This window comes from Lucilia sericata, unplaced genomic scaffold (assembly GCF_015586225.1).
Source record: "Lucilia sericata isolate MDLA Ls3-8-SP2 unplaced genomic scaffold, ASM1558622v1 Contig000783F_arrow, whole genome shotgun sequence".
NCBI classification, from domain to species: domain Eukaryota; kingdom Metazoa; phylum Arthropoda; class Insecta; order Diptera; family Calliphoridae; genus Lucilia; species Lucilia sericata.
In genome coordinates this window covers 16,112-39,957 of record NW_023994777.1, presented here as the reverse complement: position 1 = coordinate 39,957, position 23,846 = coordinate 16,112, and the positions used below count along the sequence as shown (strand labels likewise).

The following is a 23,846-nucleotide window of genomic DNA, read 5'->3' as shown; positions in this document are numbered from 1 at the left end:
GATCAAGAACTACCGAACTCTTCTTGACTTAGTGTAGTATTTACGATTGTATTCTTAGTCAACTTGAGAAGTATTCGGAAAACTTCTTGACTTCGTGTAGCATTTACGACTGTATTTTAAAACGAGATCAAGAAGCTCTTGCGAAGATTAAACAACTAATCGTAGAACGAATAGACACTAAAATTAACAAGAAACCACTAAAGAAAATGGCCACAAAATTATTTTTAATTCTCTCTTTTCCTCGTCCAGCTATCACCGTTAACACTGTCGAAAGGCATTCAACGAATAATCATCGTTCAACGATCGCCACCCGAATAGTCATCGTTCAACGATCACCTCCCGAATAATCATCGTTCAACTCCCGCTGGAAAATAAACAGCATTACAAAAGCTTTTTAAAGTATTTTATTAAAAAAGAACTTTTCTGTAAAGCTTTTTTATTTTTTATTGAAGTTTTTTATTAAAAAGCTTTTTCAGGTCTTTTTATAAAATGAATTTTTGAAGTCTTATTATAAAACATTTAAAAGTTTTTCTTTAAAAAAGATTTTAGAACTTTTTTTATAAAAAAAAAACTTCTTTATGTTTTGCTAAAAAAAGCTCTATACAAATTTTCTACATAAAGCTTTTGAATTATTCTATAATGAAAGTTTATAATTTAAAAAATCTTTAAAAGATTTTCTATGAGATTTTTCGGTAAGCAAACGTTTTATTCAACATTTCTTTCTAAAAAAAAAATTTACTTAAATTTCTTTAAAATTTATCTTATTTTTATAACTTATAGTTTTGTTTAAAGCAACCATTATTACCCATAGTTTTACTTAACATAAAGGAAACCTTAAATGTTATTTCAATAATACCAAAAAAAGAACTCACTTGAAAATTGTCAATAAAACAAGATGAAAACATTTTCTTACTTGTTTTCACTTCCTTCTGTTTCCATTGTGTCTGGCATTGTTATTTTACAGATTTTTTTACTGTTTTTTTATATCCACAAAAAAGCCAAAAGAAAAATCTCCAAAATAAATGTAACAATTTTGACCTTATTTCCTTAAATGGTGGTTGTTAAATTTGTGTTTTTCTTTACGTCATCATTGTTTCACAGTTTAATTTGACTGGCAGTTTAAAGTAGGGAAAAGAAAAACACTTAAGATGAAAGTAGAAGGAGGAAAAAACAACAACAACAACAAAACAGCTAAATTTTAGCCAAAACAAATAAACCTTAACTTCAAAATGAAAGCACCTAAAGATATACTACAAATTGTAACAGTTTTCTCTAAACAGGTTGTTTTTCTTGTGTTAAGTTTTTAAGATGCTTCTAGGAGCAAAAATACATATTTTTAAGGTTGCTTCTTGTTGCTGTTTTGTAAGCTATTGTTTTGTTTATTTATATTTTTAACAGTTTAGAAACTGTCTTACAACAACAAACAACAAATTCTACTACAATGTCACAAACATCTTTAGAAATTTGAAAAAAAAACAATCAACAACAACATTTTTGCTAAATTAGACTTTACATAATTAACTATGAAATTTTATGTAACAACAGCACTATTAAACTTGGGCCTCAAAGTAGGCTACACTTTTTGTTTGTGTTATTTTCCTTGGAAGGTTATTTAGTATTTGTTGGCAGCCAACAAACAACACAACAAAACAAGTGTAAAAATGAAAAACAACACACAAACATGATAAACGTAAACTGACGATGATGATGATGATGAAGTGTGGGATTATTATAGTTATTGAAAAATTAATGTTGGCCCCTTGCGAGAGTTTGTACATGAAGAGAAAGTGAAGGATATAGAGAAATTTACTTGCTGCACAATTCGAAAACTTAATAATCAAGGTTTTTACTAAAATTAGAACAGTTTAATGTGGTAAATACTTAAAAGTATAGGCTAAAGTAGGTAAAAACAAATTGAGGTTAATGGTATTAAATACAAAATACTTTTAAATATTAAAGTATTTCAAAATACATACTAGGCTTTAAGGCATAATATACTTTAAGGAGCCATAAAAATGGCATACATTTTCAAGAGAAATTAAGGTTAATTTAAAAGATTGAAATGTAGTTTTAAACGATTTCTTTGTAATTTATTTTTAATAAAGATTTGTAATTTAAAGCCTTAATAAAACTAACTGGTTTGTAGTATGCTTTAAGGCATGTGTTTGAAATTTGAAAATCTTAAATATTGACCAATTCTAAATTCAGAGTTTTAAGGCACAAGTATTTCGAAGAATAAAATTTTATCAAAATTCAAAAGAAGTTATATTTTTAATAATTTTTTTTTGTAGGAGAAAAGGTTAATTTTCTAATAAACATTGCCTACCTTAAGGCTTCTGCTTATACTTGTTTAAATACTCTTACTAACTGCATATAAAGAATTTAGAATTACATTTTAATTATATATTTACTACAAAACTGATATTTTATGTTCTCGAAATTATAGCCCACTTCAAGGCTGCTAGTAAATTATAATGTTATTGCCTACTTTAAGGCTTTAAATAAATAATACGTTTTATATATGTACTCAAGAGCCAAAAGAAAGCAAACAAGTAAACAGACACAAAAACGTAAAAACTGCCACATTTTCTTAACAACACAGAGGCATACAACTGTATTTCCTTTGTTACTTAAAAATGCCTTCCTGTAGAAAGTGCAGTGGCAATAGCAGCAGCAGCAGCAAGAGACTGAAATCCTTAACAAACGGAATAAACATTAAATCGTTATTCTTTTTTTGTTTAAAGGCTTAAAAACCATTAATTGTAGAACGTAGAAAACATTAAACTCAAGGTAAAAAGAGAAATAATAATAAAATACTTAAATACAGACAAACTATGTAGAAAAAGGATAAATAAAACTCTGGTTTCATGTTAACATAATTTGGACTGAGCTACTATGGGGAAGCTGTTAAAGACGACAATGATGTTGATGAGAGTTAGGGTATGTTGAGGACGATAAAAATGAAATTATAATGACAATGAAACTAGAGTTGATGACTTCACAAGGTGACAGTAATGAGGTTTTTTTCTACTTGATTATACAATAAAAATTTTCAGAATTTTCACATTTTAAATGCTGTAATTTACTTTTATATCTGTTTTTTTCCCCGTTAATTGAGTTTACTACTTTGACAAAGTTTATTTACAGCTGCTCAGCAGTTTTAGAAGGGAGTCGCAATGTAGCAATTTTAGGCAAGTTTTAAATACTTCATAAACTTCAGTACAGTTGGCATGTTTAAACTCTTTTTAATGCAGAGAGGAAGTCAGTCACCACCTTATTGCTCCCAAGTAGTCTAGCGGGTAGCCTGTCGTTCCGTTTGTGTCCCCAATGGAATAATAATGTGACAAATGGTGGATAAAAGATGGATGGACGGACATCACTGCACCTAAAAAGAGGCAACACAACCATTACAAATATTAGCACAAACAACTAAAGATTTTCAAAATGAGTTTCCTTTCAGTTTTTTTTATTAAAAGGTGTTTAAAATCCGCTCCTCAAGAGATTAAAAAAAAATTCTTAAAAAATCTCAAAAAAGTATTTTTTAAAAATGTACTCTTCTCAAAAACTACTCTCTCTTAGCAAACAAAATTTTCTTAAGAAAATTGCTTTATATAAAATTTTTTCACAATTTTTTTTAACTTTTTTTTCAGTATTTTTTTTACTCCTTTTTCTTTTCGTTCATAACCAATGCAATTTTAATTTCACACATTTATTTGGTGAAAGAAACGAAATAAAAACAAAAAAATAGAAAACTGAATTAAATAAATAAATAATGGTGATGAACAACATGATGCTGAACATGATGTTGTTAAAGCAGCAACAAAAAAATAAGAAAGAAATGAAAAATTTCCACAGAAAACATTTAAGAAAAAATTAAATAAAAAATAAAATAAAAAACAAAACTTAAAACATTTAATTCGGAAGTCAGTTCTCATTGCAATGAACATGCATTTCAACCAAAAAACACAAAAAAATTATAAATTTTTTTAAATAAAAATATTTTTCAGCTTTTGTTAAGTACGGTCTGCTATAAAAACAAATAAGCAGAGGAGTAAGATATTTTTCTTTATAAATAATCAGGGGCTGCTGCTGTTGTTTAATTTATTGTTTTCTTGTTTTTGTTTTATTTGTATTTTTATATTGCCATCATTATTATTTTTATGTTTTTTATATTAAACAGCCAACAAATTTTTTTTTTTTTTTTGCTTTTCATACAAACTTTTTCTCAACAACAGCAGCAGCCAACAGACATGAAAATATAAGTTGTCAGCCAGACTGACGAATGGATGGACGGACGTACGGACAGACAGACAGATAGAGATGAAGTAAAACATAGTCATACAAATGTCTCGTTTAATATTGTTTTCGGTCTATGAGTTTTCTGTGCCATTGCACTTGAAGTGGGTCTTTAGGTTCGAAAATAAATAGATTTTTTTGTTTTTTTTGGAAAAGTTATAAATATAAGAAAATAAATATACTTGAGAAAAAACTAAGTGATTACAAGAAAAAAATTGTTTTATATTTAAGTTTTTGCCAAAATTAAGCTCTTAAAGCTTTACTTTAACTACTAAAGGATATGAATAGAAGATCAGTAAATCCTCCAAGTTGTCCTCCAGACGATAAATTAATGACTAATCTATAGTTGAGACTATAGTGTAGTTTTTAGTCGAGACTATAGTCTAATCTTTAGTCCAGACTATAGACCAGTCAGTAGTCTAGTAGAGACTATGGTCTAATCTATAGTGGAAACCATAGTCTAATCTATATAGTCTTTAGTCGAGACTATAGTATAATCGTTAGCCGATTCTAAAGACTAATCAACAGTCGAGAGTAAAGACTAATAGTCTATAGTCGAGAGTATTGTCTAGTCTATAGTCGAGAGTATGGTCTAGTCTATAGGCCAGACTATACTCTATATATACTATAGTCTACTCTATAGGCCAGACTATAGTCTACTCAATAGGTCAGACTATAGTTTACTGTATAGGCCAGACTATAGTCTACTCTATAGGCCAGGCTATAGTCTACTGTATAGGCCAGACTATAGTCTACTCTATAGGCCAGACTTTAGTCTACTCTATAGGCCAGACTATAGTCTAGTCTATAGGCCAAACCATAGTCTGGTCTATATTCCAGACTATAGTCTGGTCTATATTCCAGACTATAGTCTGGTCTATATTCCAGACTATAGTCTAGTGTATAGGTCAGACTATAGTCTACTCTATAGGTCAAACTATAGTTTAGTCTATAGGCCAGACTATAGTCTACTCTATAGGTCAAACTATAGTCTAGTCTATAGGCCCGACTATATTCTAGTCTATAGGCCAGACTGTAGTCTAGTCTATAGGTCAGACATTAGTCTAGTCTATATATCTAGTCTATAGGACAGATAACAGACTAGTCTATAGGTCAGACTAGACTAAAGTCTATAGGCCAGACTTTAGTATGTCTCTTTTTTAGTCTAGTCTATAGTCAAGCCTACAGTTGTGTCCATAGTCGAGACTATAGCTAGTCTAGTCAATAGCCGAAACTTCTATAGTCAAGCCTACAGTTGTGTCCATAGTCGAGACTATAGCTAGTCTAGTCAATAGCCGAAACTTCTTCTATATATTGGCTATATTATATAGCCGAGTCTTAAGCCGAGTCTTAAACCTAGTCTTTCAACTAAAATGGCAAATTTGCCTTATGCATTTCGAGTCCTTTTAAAACTGCTCGGTAACAATCCTTAAAAAACATGTCTGCCAACATACTGACAAAATATGTTAACAAATCATATACCAACAAAAAAAAAAACAAAATGCAAAAATCAAATGAACACAAACCAAATAAACAAGAACATGAAAACAAGACCAAGAACAAAAAAAAACAAATGAAAAACGAGGCATACTTATGGGCAAATGTACAAGAGAAAATGTCAATCAAAAGCCATATTTATATGGGTGCGTATGTATGTATATGTGTGTGTTTATTAGTGCTGAACACATTCATATTGTAGTTATAAAAAATTCACAAGCTAATTTCTGTAAACACAAGGTGCTGTGATTTCTTATGCCATCAACCTAATTTAACAGGGGACTTTTGATGACAAAACATAAATATGAATGAAGGGGCTATATGAAGTAAAAAGGAAGTCAGAGGAAAAAAAGGAAATTCTAAATAAGGAAAATGTAACAAAATCATTTTTCTACATGTCGTCTTAAACATAAAGAGTCGAGAGAAGAGATGATGATGTATGACAACCTTAAAGCAATAATTTAATGCATACTTTCAAATAATGTATATATGTATACTTGTTTTTTGTTATAACTGTCTATGTAAGTATTTAGATGGAAGTGTGTTACCTTGGTTTTGAATATTGTACTTGTTGTAGTTAAAGCTCTCTGGCTCTTTATACTATATATGATGACAAATGATTTATAATAATTTTTATTTTCTGCTCTTTTTTTTGTGGCATATGACATACATATCTTTTGGTGGGGTGTGTAAGTGTGGAAACTGAATGTCAAAGATTTCAGTGATTAAGGGTGAGCATTCTTAAAATATGTATATTATTATTCATTTATGAACTTATGTCTGCCTGTCCTTTTTTGACTGTTCATATGTATGTATATGGGTTGTTAAGATAATATTCACTTTGCTTTTGGGGGTCATAGTTATATAAAAAAAAATATGTCGTTTTTTTCTTATAATTTTTTATGTAGGGGATGAGGTGTTTCTTCCAGTTTAGTAATTTGTTGTCTTTGATTATTTGTTGTGCGTGTGAGATTTGCGTGTTAATGATTAAACTGGCAAAGACGACGACGACACATTGATGTTTATGTTCAAGATAATTTATTAAATAAATTACCTTAATTTTTCTTAAGAAATCATAAACATTTTATTCTTTTTTTTTTTTGCTTGTATTTATAATGAAATAAGTTCATTAGTTACTAATTTATGCAGTTATGTAGGCTGGTTTTATATGTAGCCGCCTTAAGGTATGCTGTATTTTGTTAATTTCATAGGTAGCCTTAACGTATGCTGTGATTTTGTTGTTTTGCATTTAATTTGTATTTATATGAATTTGTAAGTTAATTATAGATTTGTAATAATGCAATATATAATTAAAGTTAACTGAAGTGTTAAATCTTTAAGGAGATTTTAGGCATGTGATTTAATGTAAAAATTTAAGTTAATTTCTTATGAAATATTCATGATATTTTTTCAAAAGTTTATGGTTTAAATTTTGTGTAAAAATTTGTTTAATAAACCTTTAATAAAGTATAATTGTACAACAGAAGTATACATCTTCTTATACAAAAATGTTTATTGCATACTTTTACGTTTAAAATAATTATAATGCTAAAGTTAACAAACTAATAGCAAATGTTAAGCATATAACAATCTTGTCCGTCTGTCTGCCTATTTTGTACATAGAAATTTCCTTCTGATGCTTACTATAAAAATATCCTAGAATTATATACTGATTTATTACAGGCAGCATAGAAATTAAAAAATATATAATGTTGCCTACTTTTAGGAGTGAAAAAAAATAAATATTAATTTCTTAATAAAATACAAAACAAAGAGAGATTTTTAAATCTGAAATTTACAACCTCTTTTAGGGAGACTATACAAGCAAAATGTATTGCCTACTTTTAGTACAGCTTTTTAAAATTACAAATATTTTTCCCTTAAAATAAAATGTATGCCAAACTAACACTTTAATTTACTAAAAGCACAGCTTTAAGTATAGTTTTTTTTTTTGCTAAGACTAAGGGTTTTATTTTACCCTTAAAATTATATGATTTCTTTACCTTTTTAATCAAGCTAATCCCTAAAATAAATATAAAACACAAATAAAACTACCTTTAGTAGTTAACACAAGTAACAAAAGTTACTTTTGGAACACACAGAAAAACTTTTCTTAATATCAAAAATCAATATCTTTATAACTTGTAGCAACATTAAGAGATTTGCTTTAACATTTAATAAATAAGACAACAAGAAAATTGGGGAGAAAAAATTAAGCAACAAGTTGTAAGTAAATAGAAATATAGACCTTTTCTTACGATTTCAAACACACACACACTAATTTAAGAGAAAAAAGTTGTGTTTAAAGCAAGAAAATGATGTTGATATAACAAGACTTAATTACTTAAAATGGATTTACATAATCAGGACACACACACATATGAATTTTTGTTGGTTTTAATGTTTAAAACATTTGTAATTTGTTATGAGTTCTTAATTAAAATTTGAAATTTTATAATAATAACCTAAAAGTATGCTAAACCTAAAACATTTAACAAAAAGTTATAATTTTTTTCCTAAAACTGTAAAAAATAATCTCTTTTTAATTCTAGTTAGTTATAAAACAAATTTTTGTATTTTTGTCCTGCCTAAAAATATGCTAAGGTTAACATTTTAATGGTTATTTTGTTTATTAGCCAAGCAGCATGTTTAATTGTCTAGACTTGTCTAAAAATGATGAGTGAGTGTTTATTTAATGTGCTTTTTTTTTACATTACGCCATTAAACACCTAAAATTAGGCTTTAATTTTTTCCATTTAACTAAGCAGCACCTGAAATAACATTATTTAAGCCGATATAAGTAAGAAAGAAAGATGAAAAAGAAACAAGTTTTACAACATTTTAAAAATTAAGCAGAAATATTTAAATAAATTTAATTATAGGACATGGTTCATACATTTCTGTCTTGGCGTCAAACCCTAATAACACCCTCAAATATATAGCAACAAATGTACATATATAAAGCTCTTACTTCTGTTATTTTAAGGGCCCAGAAGAATACAGTCATGCTTTTTGCCACAAGACTTAATTAACAATTCAAAAATTTACACAAATTACACAACGTGCATAATAATGATATGCTACAAAATACAAGACAGACAGTCAAACATAAATACACACATACATACACCTATTCTATAACACTTATACTTATACAAATTTATAGAATTAATGTGCAAAATAATGGGTGTGTATGTGTAACAAGAACTCTGTTATTCACAACCACCCAATTTTTAAATACTTGTCTTTACTTACTATATTACCCACTACTACTACTTACTTTTTACTCCTGCCACATCCTGCTGGTTTTTAGAATTAAGGAAGCAAACGTTTGTTTGGCTACTTTTTGAAGTGTTAAAGGTTGAGGGTTTCATTGTGTTGTTGTTGCTTATTACAGCTTTTTGTTTTTTTTAATTTGAAATCGTAAGAATGTTTTTTTTTTATATTTTACAAAAATTTTCCTGACACAAAAACGTACATTTGCAATGCCACTCAAGGGATGGAGGTTATTAAAGTCATGTATAATTTTTTTATAAATTTTTTCGATTTTGTTGTACGTTGTTGTTGTTACAGCAAAATATGTAAATGTGAATATTGTTAATAATAAAATATTTTGTTTTACTTTTCTCTGACTTTAATTTCATTCATTGTTCTTTTAAAGCATATAAAATCTAAGGTTTTTTATTTAAAGTCTACTTTAAGGTGGGGTTTAGTAAACGTAAAATTAATAATTTCAGAAAAACATTCCCATATGTTTTTGTCACATAGTCACATTTGTCTTATGATGGCAAGGAGTTGCAAATGATGTGTCCAAAGTTTTTGGGGTCCAAATTTTAAATTAAATAATTTTATAGATATTTAGCATATTTTAAGGTTTGTAGTAATTATATTAGAAATTAAAACATAAATTGTGGTTATTTAAAAGTTTTTTGGGGGGAAAATAAATTTACATATACAAACATATTTTATATATTTCAATTGGTATTCTTGAAAGGTTGTTATTTGAATTTAACCATTTTAAATTTAGATCCTAAAGGTATGTTACAGTCAGCAAAGACCAATAGACAGTAGAATAAAAACTTGGCCTATTTTGGGGGAAATGTGTTAAATTGATGCCTACTTTTAGGGGTGAACGTGTCTAGTTTATAGTCTAGTCTACAGTCTAGTCTATAGTCTAGTCTATAGTTTAGTCTATGGTCTAGTCTATGGTCTAGTCTATGGTCTAGTCTATGGTCTAGTCTATGGTCTAGTCTATGTTCTGGTCTATGGTCTAGTCTATGGTCTAGTCTATGGTCTAGTCTATGGTCTAGTCTAAAGTGTAGTCTATATTCTAGTATATATTCTAGTCTTTAGTCTAGTCAACCATTTTAAATTTAGATCCTAAAGGTATGTTTTTTATTTGTTAAAGTAGGATGTTAGCGAAGACCAATAGGCGGTAGAAATAAAAACTTGGCCTACTTGGGGGAAATGGAAAATTTGATAAAATATTACCCACTTTTAGGGGTATAAACAGATTAAAAAGTGGTGCCTACTTTAAGTGAAAATGGCTAAATTTGGTAAACAACTCAATATTTATAAAGCAAAATATTCACTCAAAATCACTAAAAATAAAATTTATCTCAAAAATCATTAAAAATTAAAATTTTTACTAAATCTTCAAATTTTCCAAAAAAAAAAATCAAATTTTTAGTAAAACTTAAATTTTTCACTAGAACTTAATATTTTCATTAAAAATTCAAATTTTAGCTGAAAATTCATATTTTGTCTTAAAATTTATTTTTCAATAAAAAAATTCAAATTTTCACTAAATATTAAATTTTTTCCTAAATTTAAATTCTTCACCTTTAAACATTTTTATCAGAAATTTCTATTAAATTCCAATTCTAAGTAATTTTTAAACAACACTTAATTGATATCCTTCCTATAAATACTTTAAACAAATATTAATTAAAATGAATTATTGCAAAAAACCCTTAATATATGCTATAGCTTTTGTTTAAAGTTCAAATACTTTTATTTTAAATCTAGTAAATATTTAAAACATTAAATTAATATTTTTTTGTTGCTTCTTTTCGACCATTTTAAAAACAAACTATTTGTTTTATGTATTTCATTATGTATTTAATTGGAAATATTTAAATTTATTGCAGATTTAAATTATTAAAACAACAAATACATTTGCAGTATAAATATAACTACAATGGTGGCATAAAAGTATTGGTTTTTTGTTTAAAATTATTATATTATTTTTCTGTGTTTTAAATTTATTTGTTGTTGTTTATATTTATAGCAGCTTATATACATATATAGAGATATTTTTACAACAAATTAAAAATGTATGTAAATTATGTAAATTTTTCTTTATTTGTCTTTTCTTTTTTTTTTTTTAAATTTAAAAACAAATTTACAGTAGCATTTGCAACAGCAGCAAAAAAAGTATTTTTTTTTTCTATAAAAAAAAAATATTTATGTTGGTTGTTTTTGTTTTAAAAAATTGTTTACTCTGTTGCGTTTACGTTTGTTTGCTTGTCATGCATTATGTATTTGTTTATTAATAATGAATTTTAAATGAATATTATGACAGAATTTATGATATTTTATTTTTGTATCGACAGTGTCTCTTGTTCCTGCTAAATTATTTGTATTCTGTTTGTTTTATTGAAAGTGCGGCAAGGGCAGGGTATAGAACAGTAGGAAAATACACAAATTGCATCAATTTTAACAAATTATCATATAAATATTAAGCCAGGCAGTAAGTCATACTTTTTCAATCTCTACAGTCAAGTACGCAGACAGTTTGTTGGGCTTGCACTTAGTAGTTAATATTTGTGTGACAGTTTTTGCTGTTAGTCATCCATAATCAGAGTTGAAATACAGTTGTATTTTTTTCACAATGTAATAATTAAAACATAACAATATGTTTGCTAAAAAAAAACTTATAAATTAAATCTATTAAAAACTAATTGAAAAAGCAATTTACTTTGCATTATATTCTTAATAAGCAGATTGATTTAAGAGCTCCATATTTTTATTTATAGTTGCTTTATTATAAATTTTTTAATATACTTTGGATATGTATGTAATGGTCAAGGATTACACTTTCTCAGCACTTTCTTGTGCGAAATTCTTCTTGGTACCACAATTTTCAGTACTTAACCTTGTCCGTCTATATTTAGTTTTGACTATATTTTTGACTATATTTTAGTCTATAGTTTAGTCTATAGTTTAGTCTATAGTTTAGTCTATAGTCTAGTCTATAGTCTAGTCTATAGTCTAGTCTATAGTCTAGTCTATAGTCTAGTCTATAGTCTAGTCTATAGTCCAGTCTATAGTCTAGTCTATAGTCTAGTCTATAGTCTAGTCTATAGTCTAGTCTATAGTCTAGTCTATAGTCTAGTCTATAGTCTAGTCTATAGTCTAGTCTATAGTCTAGTCTATAGTCTAGTCTATAGTCTAGTCTATAGTCTAGTCTATAGTCTAGTCTATAGTCTAGTCTATAGTCTAGTCTATAGTCTAGTCTATAGTCTAGTCTATAGTCTAGTCTATAGTCTAGTCTATAGTCTAGTCTATAGTCTAGTCTATAGTCTAGTCTATAGTCTAGTCTATAGTCTAGTCTATAGTCTAGTCTATAGTCTAGTCTATAGTCTAGTCTATAGTCTAGTCTATAGTCTAGTCTATAGTCTAGTCTATAGTCTAGTCTATAGTCTAGTCTATAGTCTAGTCTATAGTCTAGTCTATAGTCTAGTCTATAGTCTAGTCTATAGTCTAGTCTATAGTCTAGTCTATAGTCTAGTCTATAGTCTAGTCTATAGTCTAGTATATAGTCTAGTCTATAGTCTAGTCTATAGTCTAGTCTATAGTCTAGTCTATAGTCTAGTCTATAGTCTAGTCTATAGTCTAGTCTATAGTCTAGTCTAGTCTATAGTCTAGTCTATAGTCTAGTCTAGTCTATATTCTAGTCTATATTCCAGTCTATATTCTAGTCTAGTCTAGGTGGGTCTAGTCTAGTGTAGTCTAGACTTGTCTAGTCTAGTCTGCAGTCTACGTTATAGTCTAGGCTAGTCGTACTCATGCAAGACTTCCTTGTCCAGCTATTTGATAAAAAATATATATAGCATATCTTCAGGTTGTAAAACTAAAGTGAAAGTATATTTTTTTCTAAAAAAAATCGCTTCCATTTTTTTTTTTTCATGAAAATAAATAATACACTTTTAATATATAATAGCATATAATTTATATTGAGATTGTATTTTTATTAAAAATTCATTATGTTAAACAAAAAAACAACAAGAACAACAAGAAAAAACTCATACATTTATTTACACTTCAGCAAAAATAAATCATGTTTTATATCATTTATCACTCTCTATAGCATCTGCTAAAGAAATCTATTTGCAGATAGTTGTTGTTTTTCATTGCTGCTGTTGTAACATGATGTAAGAAATATTATGTGTTGACAGCATTAAGTGTCACTGTATAGTATGTTTGTATGTCTATAAAATTGCCAGGATATTAAACGGCAATCAAGTAAATACTAATATGCCTCGCTCTGTATACTAAAGCAGTTTCAAGGCCTTTTTTTCAATAGCTGTTGTATTGCTTAGGAGGACTTTCAACAGCTCTTTGACTATTTTCAGCTAGTAATGAAAGAAAGGTGTTACAATCTAAAAGAAAGTATAAAGGAAAAGAGTCTAACAAACACGGTTAAAAAAACAAATTGCCGTATGTGTAAACTAAGCTGTAATATATAGACAAACATTTCATTTATTTGTTGTTGCAAACACTGTCATCGTTTGTTGTTGATGGCGTTTAACAGCAGCTCTTTTTAAAAAGTAATTTTTCTTCAAACATACATACATGTATACCTACATACTGTATGTGTTTTAATACTTTTTTAAAAGAAACGGAAAGTAATAAAAAACTTGTCTCAGTGTTGATTTTTTTTTTATATTTAACTCCTGCCCCTGCTGCTGTTATGTATTGTGCTTCTGTGTCTTAAGGAAATAAATGAAAGAAAGGACTTGTGTGTGTTTGTGTTTTATTTCTTTACACTTTTATTTATTTCTTTCTTTTCTTGCTGTTATTGTTGATGTTCTTTTTATGAAGTCTTTTACTATACCTCGTCCCCTTTAACTTTGCTGGCTGCCAAAGAGATCCTCTTAAATGTTGGCACTTACTTTAGTGTTTATGAATGAGTTTTCAAACGTTATCATATTGTACAATGTATGTAGTATATAAACATACTTATATAATGGTTGATGTTGATATTTTGACATGTCATACATCAAAATATTAGCAAAAACTTTTTATATCCTTTACTTTATGTCAAATCGATGTGTGTTCACATATATATGTATGTGTGCTTAAGCGTATGTGTTGAAGGGGTTTTTTTTCTCTTATATGTTTATAAATTACTGTTGACACTTTATTGTATATGTTTTGTAATATATTTTCTTCTGTTCTTATTTATATTTCATTATCATATATATTTCTTTAAAAAAAATTAATGTTTTTTGCTGCCCGATAGAAAATAATCGCAGAAATATTGCTTTTATATACACTGAGTTGTCAGCAAACAATCATGAGTAGTATTAGGGACAATCTGATCTTTATTCAGTAATAGTTATAGCTTCAAAACTTTAGCATGCATTTGAGTGCTTCGATTACTGTAAAAACTATTCTAATATCCAAAATTATTGCATAGTTTTAGGCGTTTGTAACTCAAAATATTTTAAAGTTGCCATTCAAATAGCATTGTGATCATTTCTCTAGTTGGCACAATCATATTATGTTAAGCTTCAGACAACTGTTTGATAAAATGTATAGCATACATTTAGACGTTTCAGCTACTTTCATAATATCTTTAATATCTAAAACTATTATATGCATTTAGGCGTTAGAAAATCAAAATGTGTTAAAATCACCATTCAAATAACACACTGACCATTCTCTAGTTCGCACCATCATAATATATACATGATAAACATAACATACTTTTAGGCATTTTACTTAATTTCAATAATATTATAGTATCGGAAACAATTGCATGCTTTTAGGCGTTGAATAACGAATAAATATCGCATTGAAACTATTACAGATCTTTGGGAGTTTAAAACGTCTTGATATACGAACAACTATTGCATACATTTAGGCATTGATAGCATTGCTGACTAGTGACGGTCTCAGATTTAAAATTTATAACTTGCACTTAATTACAGTACCACTCCATAGCGGTACTATTCCATTCACTTTATTTAACGCTGGTTTTTATAGTTTTCTTTTCAATATTACTTGATGTGTGAAATATTTCTTAAACAAGAAAATATATGGAAAAAATATAAAAAATATACACATATACAAACACACTACTTAAATATAAAAATAAAGTTTAATATGAAAAAATATGTATAAAAGTAAGTGAGCTTTCATGTATGTGTAGATGAACCACTCAGACATACTTGAAGACAAACAGTGAGTGACTAACTAAGTAGACTAAAAGTAGAAGAAGGAAAAAAACAACAAAATTAAAATGAATATATGAGAAAAAAAAAACTTTAAATTAAAATTCATTTTTACTTTCAGTCGTTGTTATTTTGTAGTTTGACTGATGACAAAGTTGACATTGTTGTAGCAGAAATTTAAAAAAAAAAAATAAATATAAACAAACTCTGAATAAAAACTTAATTTAACGCCAAACTGTCATGACAACAGTCACACTTTAGCAAAAGGAAAAAAGCAAAAAAACAACAAAACAACACTTGGAAAATATCTTGTACAAAGTTGACAAAAATATATATATATATACTGAAAAATAAATAATAATAAAAATATAATTATGGCACAGTAATAGCTTATAGCAAACATTGACATATGAAAACAACAACAACAACAGGGGATATTCATTAGCTATAATATTTAATTATAAATATGCATACATATATATTTTTCATTAATTATATATTTAACTTTAGTTCAAAAGTTTGCAAAACAAAAGTTAATGTTGTGTTTCCTTAGAACTTTTGTAGAAATTAAAATGAAATAAATTTTGTTTAAAATTTTAAACTTAATTTAAAAGTTTCTTTCTTTTGAAGGCAACTTTAAATAAATTTCCTTAAAATATGCTTTAAATTTTGAAGGAAATAAATAATAATTATAGTTGCCTAAAAGTATACACTTTTTGACCTAATTACTTTACATCCTATTGGCTATAGCCATGTTTTGCTTGGGCCAGACATTGACAGTGAAAGTGGATGCCATCCTTCATCATCATTACAGTTTCTGCAGTAGTCGTTTTTTGGAAGAATTAATATTTTGTTATCAAGACCATAGGGCCAGTGACCAATACCCACGGCAATTGTGTTCCGTAGTTGTGCTATCGAAATATTTAACTAGGCTTCTACAAAACGATTCACTAAAGAAGACACTTTAAAGTTCTAAGCCTTAAAATATGCTTTAAATTTAGAGTAAGCTTTGCAATAAAAACTATGCTTAACATTTTAATAGTTCAAGCCTAAATGTATGCTTAGCAATTTAATAATTTTCTAATATGCCAACTAAGTGTTCAATTTAAAACTTAACGCTTTGAAAAATACGTCTGAAAAAAATTCTAAATTCAATGTTAAAATTTTAATACTTTTCCTCTGCACTAGACATTTAATTAACATTTTTTTCTATATGCTACATGCTTTATTAAGTTAATTATGACTAAAGCTTTATGAAGTAAAAAGAAAAAATTATTGAAAAAAATAAATTTCCTTTACATGCCGCAATCAACAACATCAAAAGGAAAAGAAATATAACATGACTTTGTAAATGCCTCACTGATTCATCAATGTTGAAGCCATTGAATGCAGTTTTCAGTTTTTTTTTTTCTTTTCTTTATTTTGTTCTTTAAATATTGTAAATAGAAATTTATAAAAGAAGAAAAATGTTTCTACTCCTGCCAAGCGTAGAGCTGAAGTTAAAAGCAAATTGATGTGTAAACACACAGAGAAAAAAATATGTTAGCTAAAGTAATGATTGTAACATTATTAAAAGAAAATGGAAAATATGAAAATTGTAAACGTGTTTTTAGTTGTCGCTATCATATATAATTACAGTAAACAAGTACACGTTTGCCACAATCATTTTAATGATTGAAAATTATGTTGTAATATGTTGTACTGAAATGTTAATTATCATTTAAATGATTGGCCCAATCACATGTATGACAATAATAGTCATTTGCATGATGAATATGTATAAGATAGTTGGAACAACTAAAGCTGTAATTACAGCAACCATATTATAGTTTAGTCTTCTAATAATCATTTACAAAAGATTGTCGCAACCATTTTCATTCATACATATGTTTTTCTCACGCTGTATAAAGTTAAACTTTAACAAAAACACTATAAATAAATTTACCAGGAGAAAAAATAAATTCTATAAATGTACTCCTATGCTTTTAACAGAAATACTACCGAATGCAAAAAAAATAGAACTGTTCATCAAGATTGAGATGATGATGATATTAAGGATCAAATATACAAACATAGCTGATTCTCAAGCATTATAAATGTTTGTGTTTATATAGAAAAAAATATTTATAAAATGCATCATGTGTATAGTTTCAAATATAAAGCATACCTTTAGGAGTCAAAACAAGCATACATTATCAACACACTTCCAATAGTTTCTCTTTTTATTTTTTTGCAAAAATAACATAGAAAAGTAAATAAACTTCAAGCTGTAAATGTCAAATACAGGCTTTAGAAATTTTCAGTATGTTTTTTAACACTCTTACCTTTCAAATATTGTGTAAAAAATTTCTCTGCAGATAATGATGAACTTATGTATATTTACTCATATGTAAGCAAAAAAAAATCTACATGATTGCATCTATATAACAAGAACAAATATATATCTTATGCATTAAGCTATAAGTTTTAAAGATAGCAAACAAAAACAAATGTTTTATCAATGACATTTACCCAAAAAAAAAACAAAAATTTTATCATTTTATCACGTAGTTTATATGTTTTTTTGCTTTTATCATTTTGTTGTTGCTTACTGCCAACAGCAATATCTTAATAATTAAAAATTCCAGCACATTTTAATGGTTTCTCAACTAAATATTCATATTTTTATTATTATTTTTATATTTTATTTATACAATTTATTGTCTCTCGAGTGTTTGTTGTGATATTCTACTCCTGCTAGAAGTCAAGTATGAAAAGACTGTATAGAAGTATAAAACACAATACTTTGGTAGTAAACAGTAGTAAAAAGTAAAAAAAAAAATTGTACACTTAAATATGCAAAACACCTACTTCATAATCAATACATAAATTTTATAAGTACCTTTAAAGTATTTATAGAAATATAAGTATAGAAAAAAACTTTGCTGTTGAAAAATATTTATAGCAAAAATGAGTTACAAAGAATTTTCTTTATAAATATGTATATTGCATCATGGTCATTATGTTAGAAATTGTAAAGATATTAAATCAGTAAGAATTTATTTTAACTATAATAGAGATTATTTTGTGAGAGCCTAAAACTAGGCACTGAAAATAAATTTTAATTGTTTCGAAGGAACTGCACTATAGACTATAGTTTGGATTGTAGAATATAGTCTGGACTATAGTCAAGACTATAGACAATAGTCTAGACTATAGACTATAGTCTGGACTATAGACAATAGTCTGGACTATAGACAATTGTCTGAACTATAGACAATAGTCTGGACTATAGACAATAGTATGGACTATGGAAAATAGTCTGGACTAAAGACAATTGTCTGAACTATAGACAATAGTCTTGACTACTAACAATAGTCTGGACTGTAGACAATAGTCTAGACTGTAGACAAAAGTCTGGACTATAGATTATAGTCTTGACTATAGACTATAGTCTGGACTATAGACTATAGTCTGGACTATAGACTATAGTCTGGAATATAGTCTGGACTATAGACTATAGTCTGGAATATAGTCTGGACTATAGACTATAGTCTTGACTATAGACTATAGTCTGGACTATTGACTATAGTCTGGACTATAGAATATAGTCTGGTCTATTGACTATAGTCTGGACTATAGACTATAGTCTAGATTATAAACTATAGTCTGTACTATAGACTGTAGTCTGGACTATAGACTACAGTCTGGTCTATAGACTATAATCTGGCCTATAGACTATAGACTGTAGTCTGTATTATATGCTGTAGTCTGGACTATATATTATACTCTGTACTATTGTAGACAATAGTGTGGTCTATAGACTATAGTCCGGACTATAGACTACAGACTAGACTATAGTCTGGACTATAGACTATAGCCCGGACTATAGATTATATTCTGGACTATAGACTATATTCTGGACTATAGACTATAGTGTGGACTGTAGACTATAGTCTGGTATATAGACTATAGTCTGGACTATAAACTATAGTCTGGTCTATAGACAATAGTCTGGATTATATACTACACTAGTCTGTACTATATACTACAGTCTGGACTATAGACTATAGTCTGGACTATAGACTATAGCCTGGACTATAGACTATAGCTTGTACTATAGACTATAGTCTGGACTATAGACTATAGAGTGGACTATAGACGATAGTCTGGACTATAGACTATAGTCTGGAGTATAGCCTATAGTCTGGATTTTATACTCTAGTCTGGACTATAGACTATAATCTGGACTATAGACTATTGTTTGGACTATTGACTATAGAGTAGATTGTTGTTTTTATAATGGGCTATAGACTCTAATCTGGACTATTTACTGTAGTCTGGACCATAAACTGTAGACTGTACTATAGTTTATATACAGGACTATATACGGGACTATAGCCTATTTTATATTAGCCAGATATATATACAATAGTTTAAACTGTAGCAACTGTAGCAGTATGTAGTCAACCAAAAGCTTTAAATAAATAAACTTTGTGGCAAACAGCCGAAAGTTGTACTTGTTCATGAAGTGTTTTATTGCTACAGTTCTTTCGATTATTTATAGAGTCATTTCTTAAAATTACACGCAGCTAAAGATAACTATGGTTGTTTAAAAAAAATAAATAAAAAATGTTTTAACATTACCAAGCCAACTTTAAGGAAATAAACAAAAGAAAAGTAAACTTCAGCAAAATAAACTAAAAAAAAACTCTACAATAAAATAACAAAACTAAAATTTAAAGGATACAAAATATAGAATCCTGATAAAACCAGAACCAACTATAGCACATTAAAAAAGAAAATACATTAAAATGTTTTCTGGGTTGGCTCGTTTTTTTCTTATTGTATATGTTTTATTTATAAATGTCTATGTACCCCATGTATTAAGTATACGTACATAGTAGTTTATTTTGTTTGATAGAGTTTATGAGCCTCAGGGGTAGTTGAAATCATGTTTAGAATTATTAAGTGGGTGGCACATACTTACACGCATTTATTTTACTCTTACATTCATACACAAAAAGAGACGGACGGACGGACAGACAGTCAAACACATAGATTGTAGAAACGTGCGTATGTAGAGGTGTATCTTTGAAGATCGTTTATTATGTGTTGTTGCTGGATTATTGTCTTCTCATACCTGGTCTTAACTACATGTTATTTTTTTATTTTATACTTTTTTTATATATTTTATTTTATATAAAACCATAGATGGCAGTTTCGATTTTGTTTTTTTCGTTTTTCATTTTTCGTTTTGCCACATTCAAAAAGGAAACCATACATACATAAAAGGAAAAACGTACGAAAAGTTTAATGAACCAAACGTGCCAAAATTACACAATTATAATAAATGTTTGAAATGTGGGTACTATTCCGTTGCAAAGAGTATTATTATTTTTTTTATAATTTTTGTAATAATATATAAAATTATTGTAAAAGTAAAATTATGCATAAATTACAAAAAAATATATTTTAAATTTTGTTTTAAAAAATATATTTAAACTTAAAAATTTTGCCATCCGAAATGCTTTTTAAGAACCTTTTTATGAATTTTGCATTAAAACTTTTAACAATTCTTCAAATACAAATCTACCTTTTAAAATTTTATGTTTTCTATTAGTAAATATTCTCAAGTACTTGACTTCTTTATGGCCCCAATTTGTTATGTTTTTTATAGCTATTGTTTATCTTAGACTTACTTAATTTTCTTTTGAAAAATATATATATATTTTACTTTTTTCGGTCATAAATTTTATGTAAATTAACAAAATTACACAAATTTTTATTACATTTTATTAATAATTTTTTGTCTAATATTTTGTTTTTCTTTCTGTTCTTTACAGGTAATTGTCTCTTATTGTTAGACGAAAAAGTTTTGATATTTTTCTGTACTTAAGTCGTAAAAGTAAAAAAATCACTGAGCATTAAGGACAAAATGACACTAATTTTATAATGTAAGTAAACGAAAAAGTCAACATTTAAAAGTTTGAAATAAAATGAAAATAAGTTAATAAATAAATTTTTAAATTTACTTGCAACGAATATATATTAAGAAGTTATATTCGGCAGTAGCGACAGCAGTAGTAGCATGTACTGAAGATTATAGTCAGGAATAGAGACAATAGCGTGGACTTTAAACTGTATACGGACTATGAGCTATAGCTTAGATTATATACCATAGTCTGGACAACATACTAAAGTATTGATAATAAATTATAGCTTTGGCTATAGACTATAGTCTTGACTATATGGTACAGTCTGGACTATTGATATGGTCTAGAAACGATAGTTCTGATTATAGAATTAGTTTCAACTATGAACTGTAATCCAGACTATAGACTACAGTCTGACTATACTCTTGATGTAGAATATAGTCTGGTATATGGACTATAGACTATAGAATGGACTATTGATATATAGTCACTAATATAAACTATACTCTGCACTATAGACTGTAGTCTGAACTATAGACTATACTCAGGACTATAGACTACAGTCAACACGTTAGACTACAGTCAGCACTGTAGATTATAGTCTGGACTATAGATAATAGTTTGGACTATAGACTATAGTCAGGACTATAGAGTATAGTCAGTACTTTAGACTATAGTCTGGACTATAGACTATAGTCTGGATTATAGACTATAGTCTGGATTTTAGACTATAGTCAGGACTATAGACTATAGTCTGGACTATAGACTATAGTCTGGACTATAGACTATAGTCAGGACTATGCACTATAGTCAGGACTATACACTATAGTCAGGACTATACACTATAGTCAGGACTATAGTCTTGACTATAGACTATTGTCAGGACTATAAACTATTGTCTGAACTATAGACTATAGATTATAGTCTGGAGTATTATAGTCTGGAGTATAAACTATAGTCAGGTCTATATACTATAGTCTGGACTATAAACTATAGTCAGGACTAAAGACCATAGTCTGGACTATAGACTCTAGTCAGGACTATAGACTATAATCACGACTATAGACTATAGTCAGGACTGTAGTCTGGAATATATATATTATAAACTGAGTTGTAGACTTAAGTCTGAACTAACGATTGAACTGTATTCGATAATCTGGATTATCTACTAAAGTCTAGAGGAAAGGAAAAAGTATTGTACTTTCCATTTTGGAGGGTAGTTATAAAAGTTTAAAATACAACAGTAGATTTTTTCCAAAAAAAATTGCTTTTCATATTTTCAACTAAAAGCACCCAGTGCGAGTTTTTCTGCGTCAAAAACTCTGTTTTAAGATGAACAGCAAAAATACTCATAATAATAACAATAAAATGTATAAAAAAAGGTGAAATGCCCTAAAAGCATCATAAACTTGCATCATTAAAGTGTCACAATACAACAAAAAATACACGAAAAAAACTAAAAACCGTCAGTCAGAAGATAGCAAACGACGAGACACATATTAAACTATACAGTTGTAAAAAAAAGTAAATTTATAAAAATATTGTTATATATTTTTGCCATATTTTGGCAACAATGATTTTTTTTTTCGCCAAAATAGAAAATACTTCCTAAATGATTTTTTTGTACACTTTAAGCAAATTGCTAGGGAAAAAACTACATATGATAATGGCGAAAAAAAAATGTGACAAAATTTTCTATAAAATGTGTAAAGAGCATATAGGAGACATACACAGCAATTGGTAGGGTATGGGGTGGATGTGTGTGTGTATTTATGGTAAATTTTGTTTTTGTTATATTTTTTTATATCCTGTGTTTTAGTTAAAATTTACTTATTTACACCTATAAACGTTATTTACTTTTATGGTAAGGGTATGTGTGTGTGTGTGTAGGGGTTTTTGTGTTGTTTATTTCGTTAGTGTCAAAGTGTGAAAATCCTTTTTTTAACAATTTTATTTTTGTTACACATGGTTTTTTATATGGTTTTATGAAGTTGCTTTATGCAACGTTAGCTTTTATGATTATGACACCTTTGCACCTTTAAACAATAACAACAATAAGCTGAAAATCTCTTTTTTCAGCTTTCTCTGTTGTTTTCCTGCCATTTCACTCTTTATTTCATGCAGAATTTCACAAACATGCTAAATAATTTATTTTATTTTTTTTATTATTATTCTTTTTCATATTGTTTGTTACACTTTTGTTTTGCCAAAAATGTTACAGCATGACAAATTATTTATTTTGGCGTTGTGTGCGTTTCAGTTTTTTTTTTTTTTTTTGCTTTTTTTTTGCAAATTTTCTTTTTGGCTAATAAAGCGAAAATTATTCATATGAAAAGTTTTTAATTCCGTTATAATGTTTTTAACAGATTTGTCAATGTGTAACGTTTCAGGATTATGGTAATTGTTGGAAAAATAAATGCACTTAGAGTTTATTAAGGTGTATAGCAATTTTGCCTTAAATTTTTCAAAATTCTTGAAAAACTCTGTTTATTATATGTAATCTTTAAAATAGATTTTATTATATCATCAGCCTTGAGAATATGCAACAGATTTTAATTAATTTCGTGAATATTCCAAGAGTTTGTTTGTTGGTTATATAAGCTTAAAAATATTGCATACTTTTAGACATTAAATTAATCAATAGCTGTTAAAACTATTTTAACAATTTTAACCGAAA

At 27.8% G+C, this 23,846-nt stretch overlaps 1 protein-coding gene across 1 annotated transcript in view; it reads left to right on the top strand.

Annotated features, from left to right (window-relative positions):
• Window positions 1-21,687, top strand: part of LOC119608060 (Krueppel-like factor luna) — a 181,810-nt gene extending 160,123 nt beyond the window's left edge. Inside the window, exon 2 of the transcript XR_005231784.1 lies at window positions 21,080-21,687. The gene's annotated coding sequence lies outside the window, so the exon portion shown is untranslated. The remainder of the gene's footprint in view (window positions 1-21,079) is intronic.
• The last annotated feature ends 2,159 nt before the right edge of the window (window positions 21,688-23,846 follow it).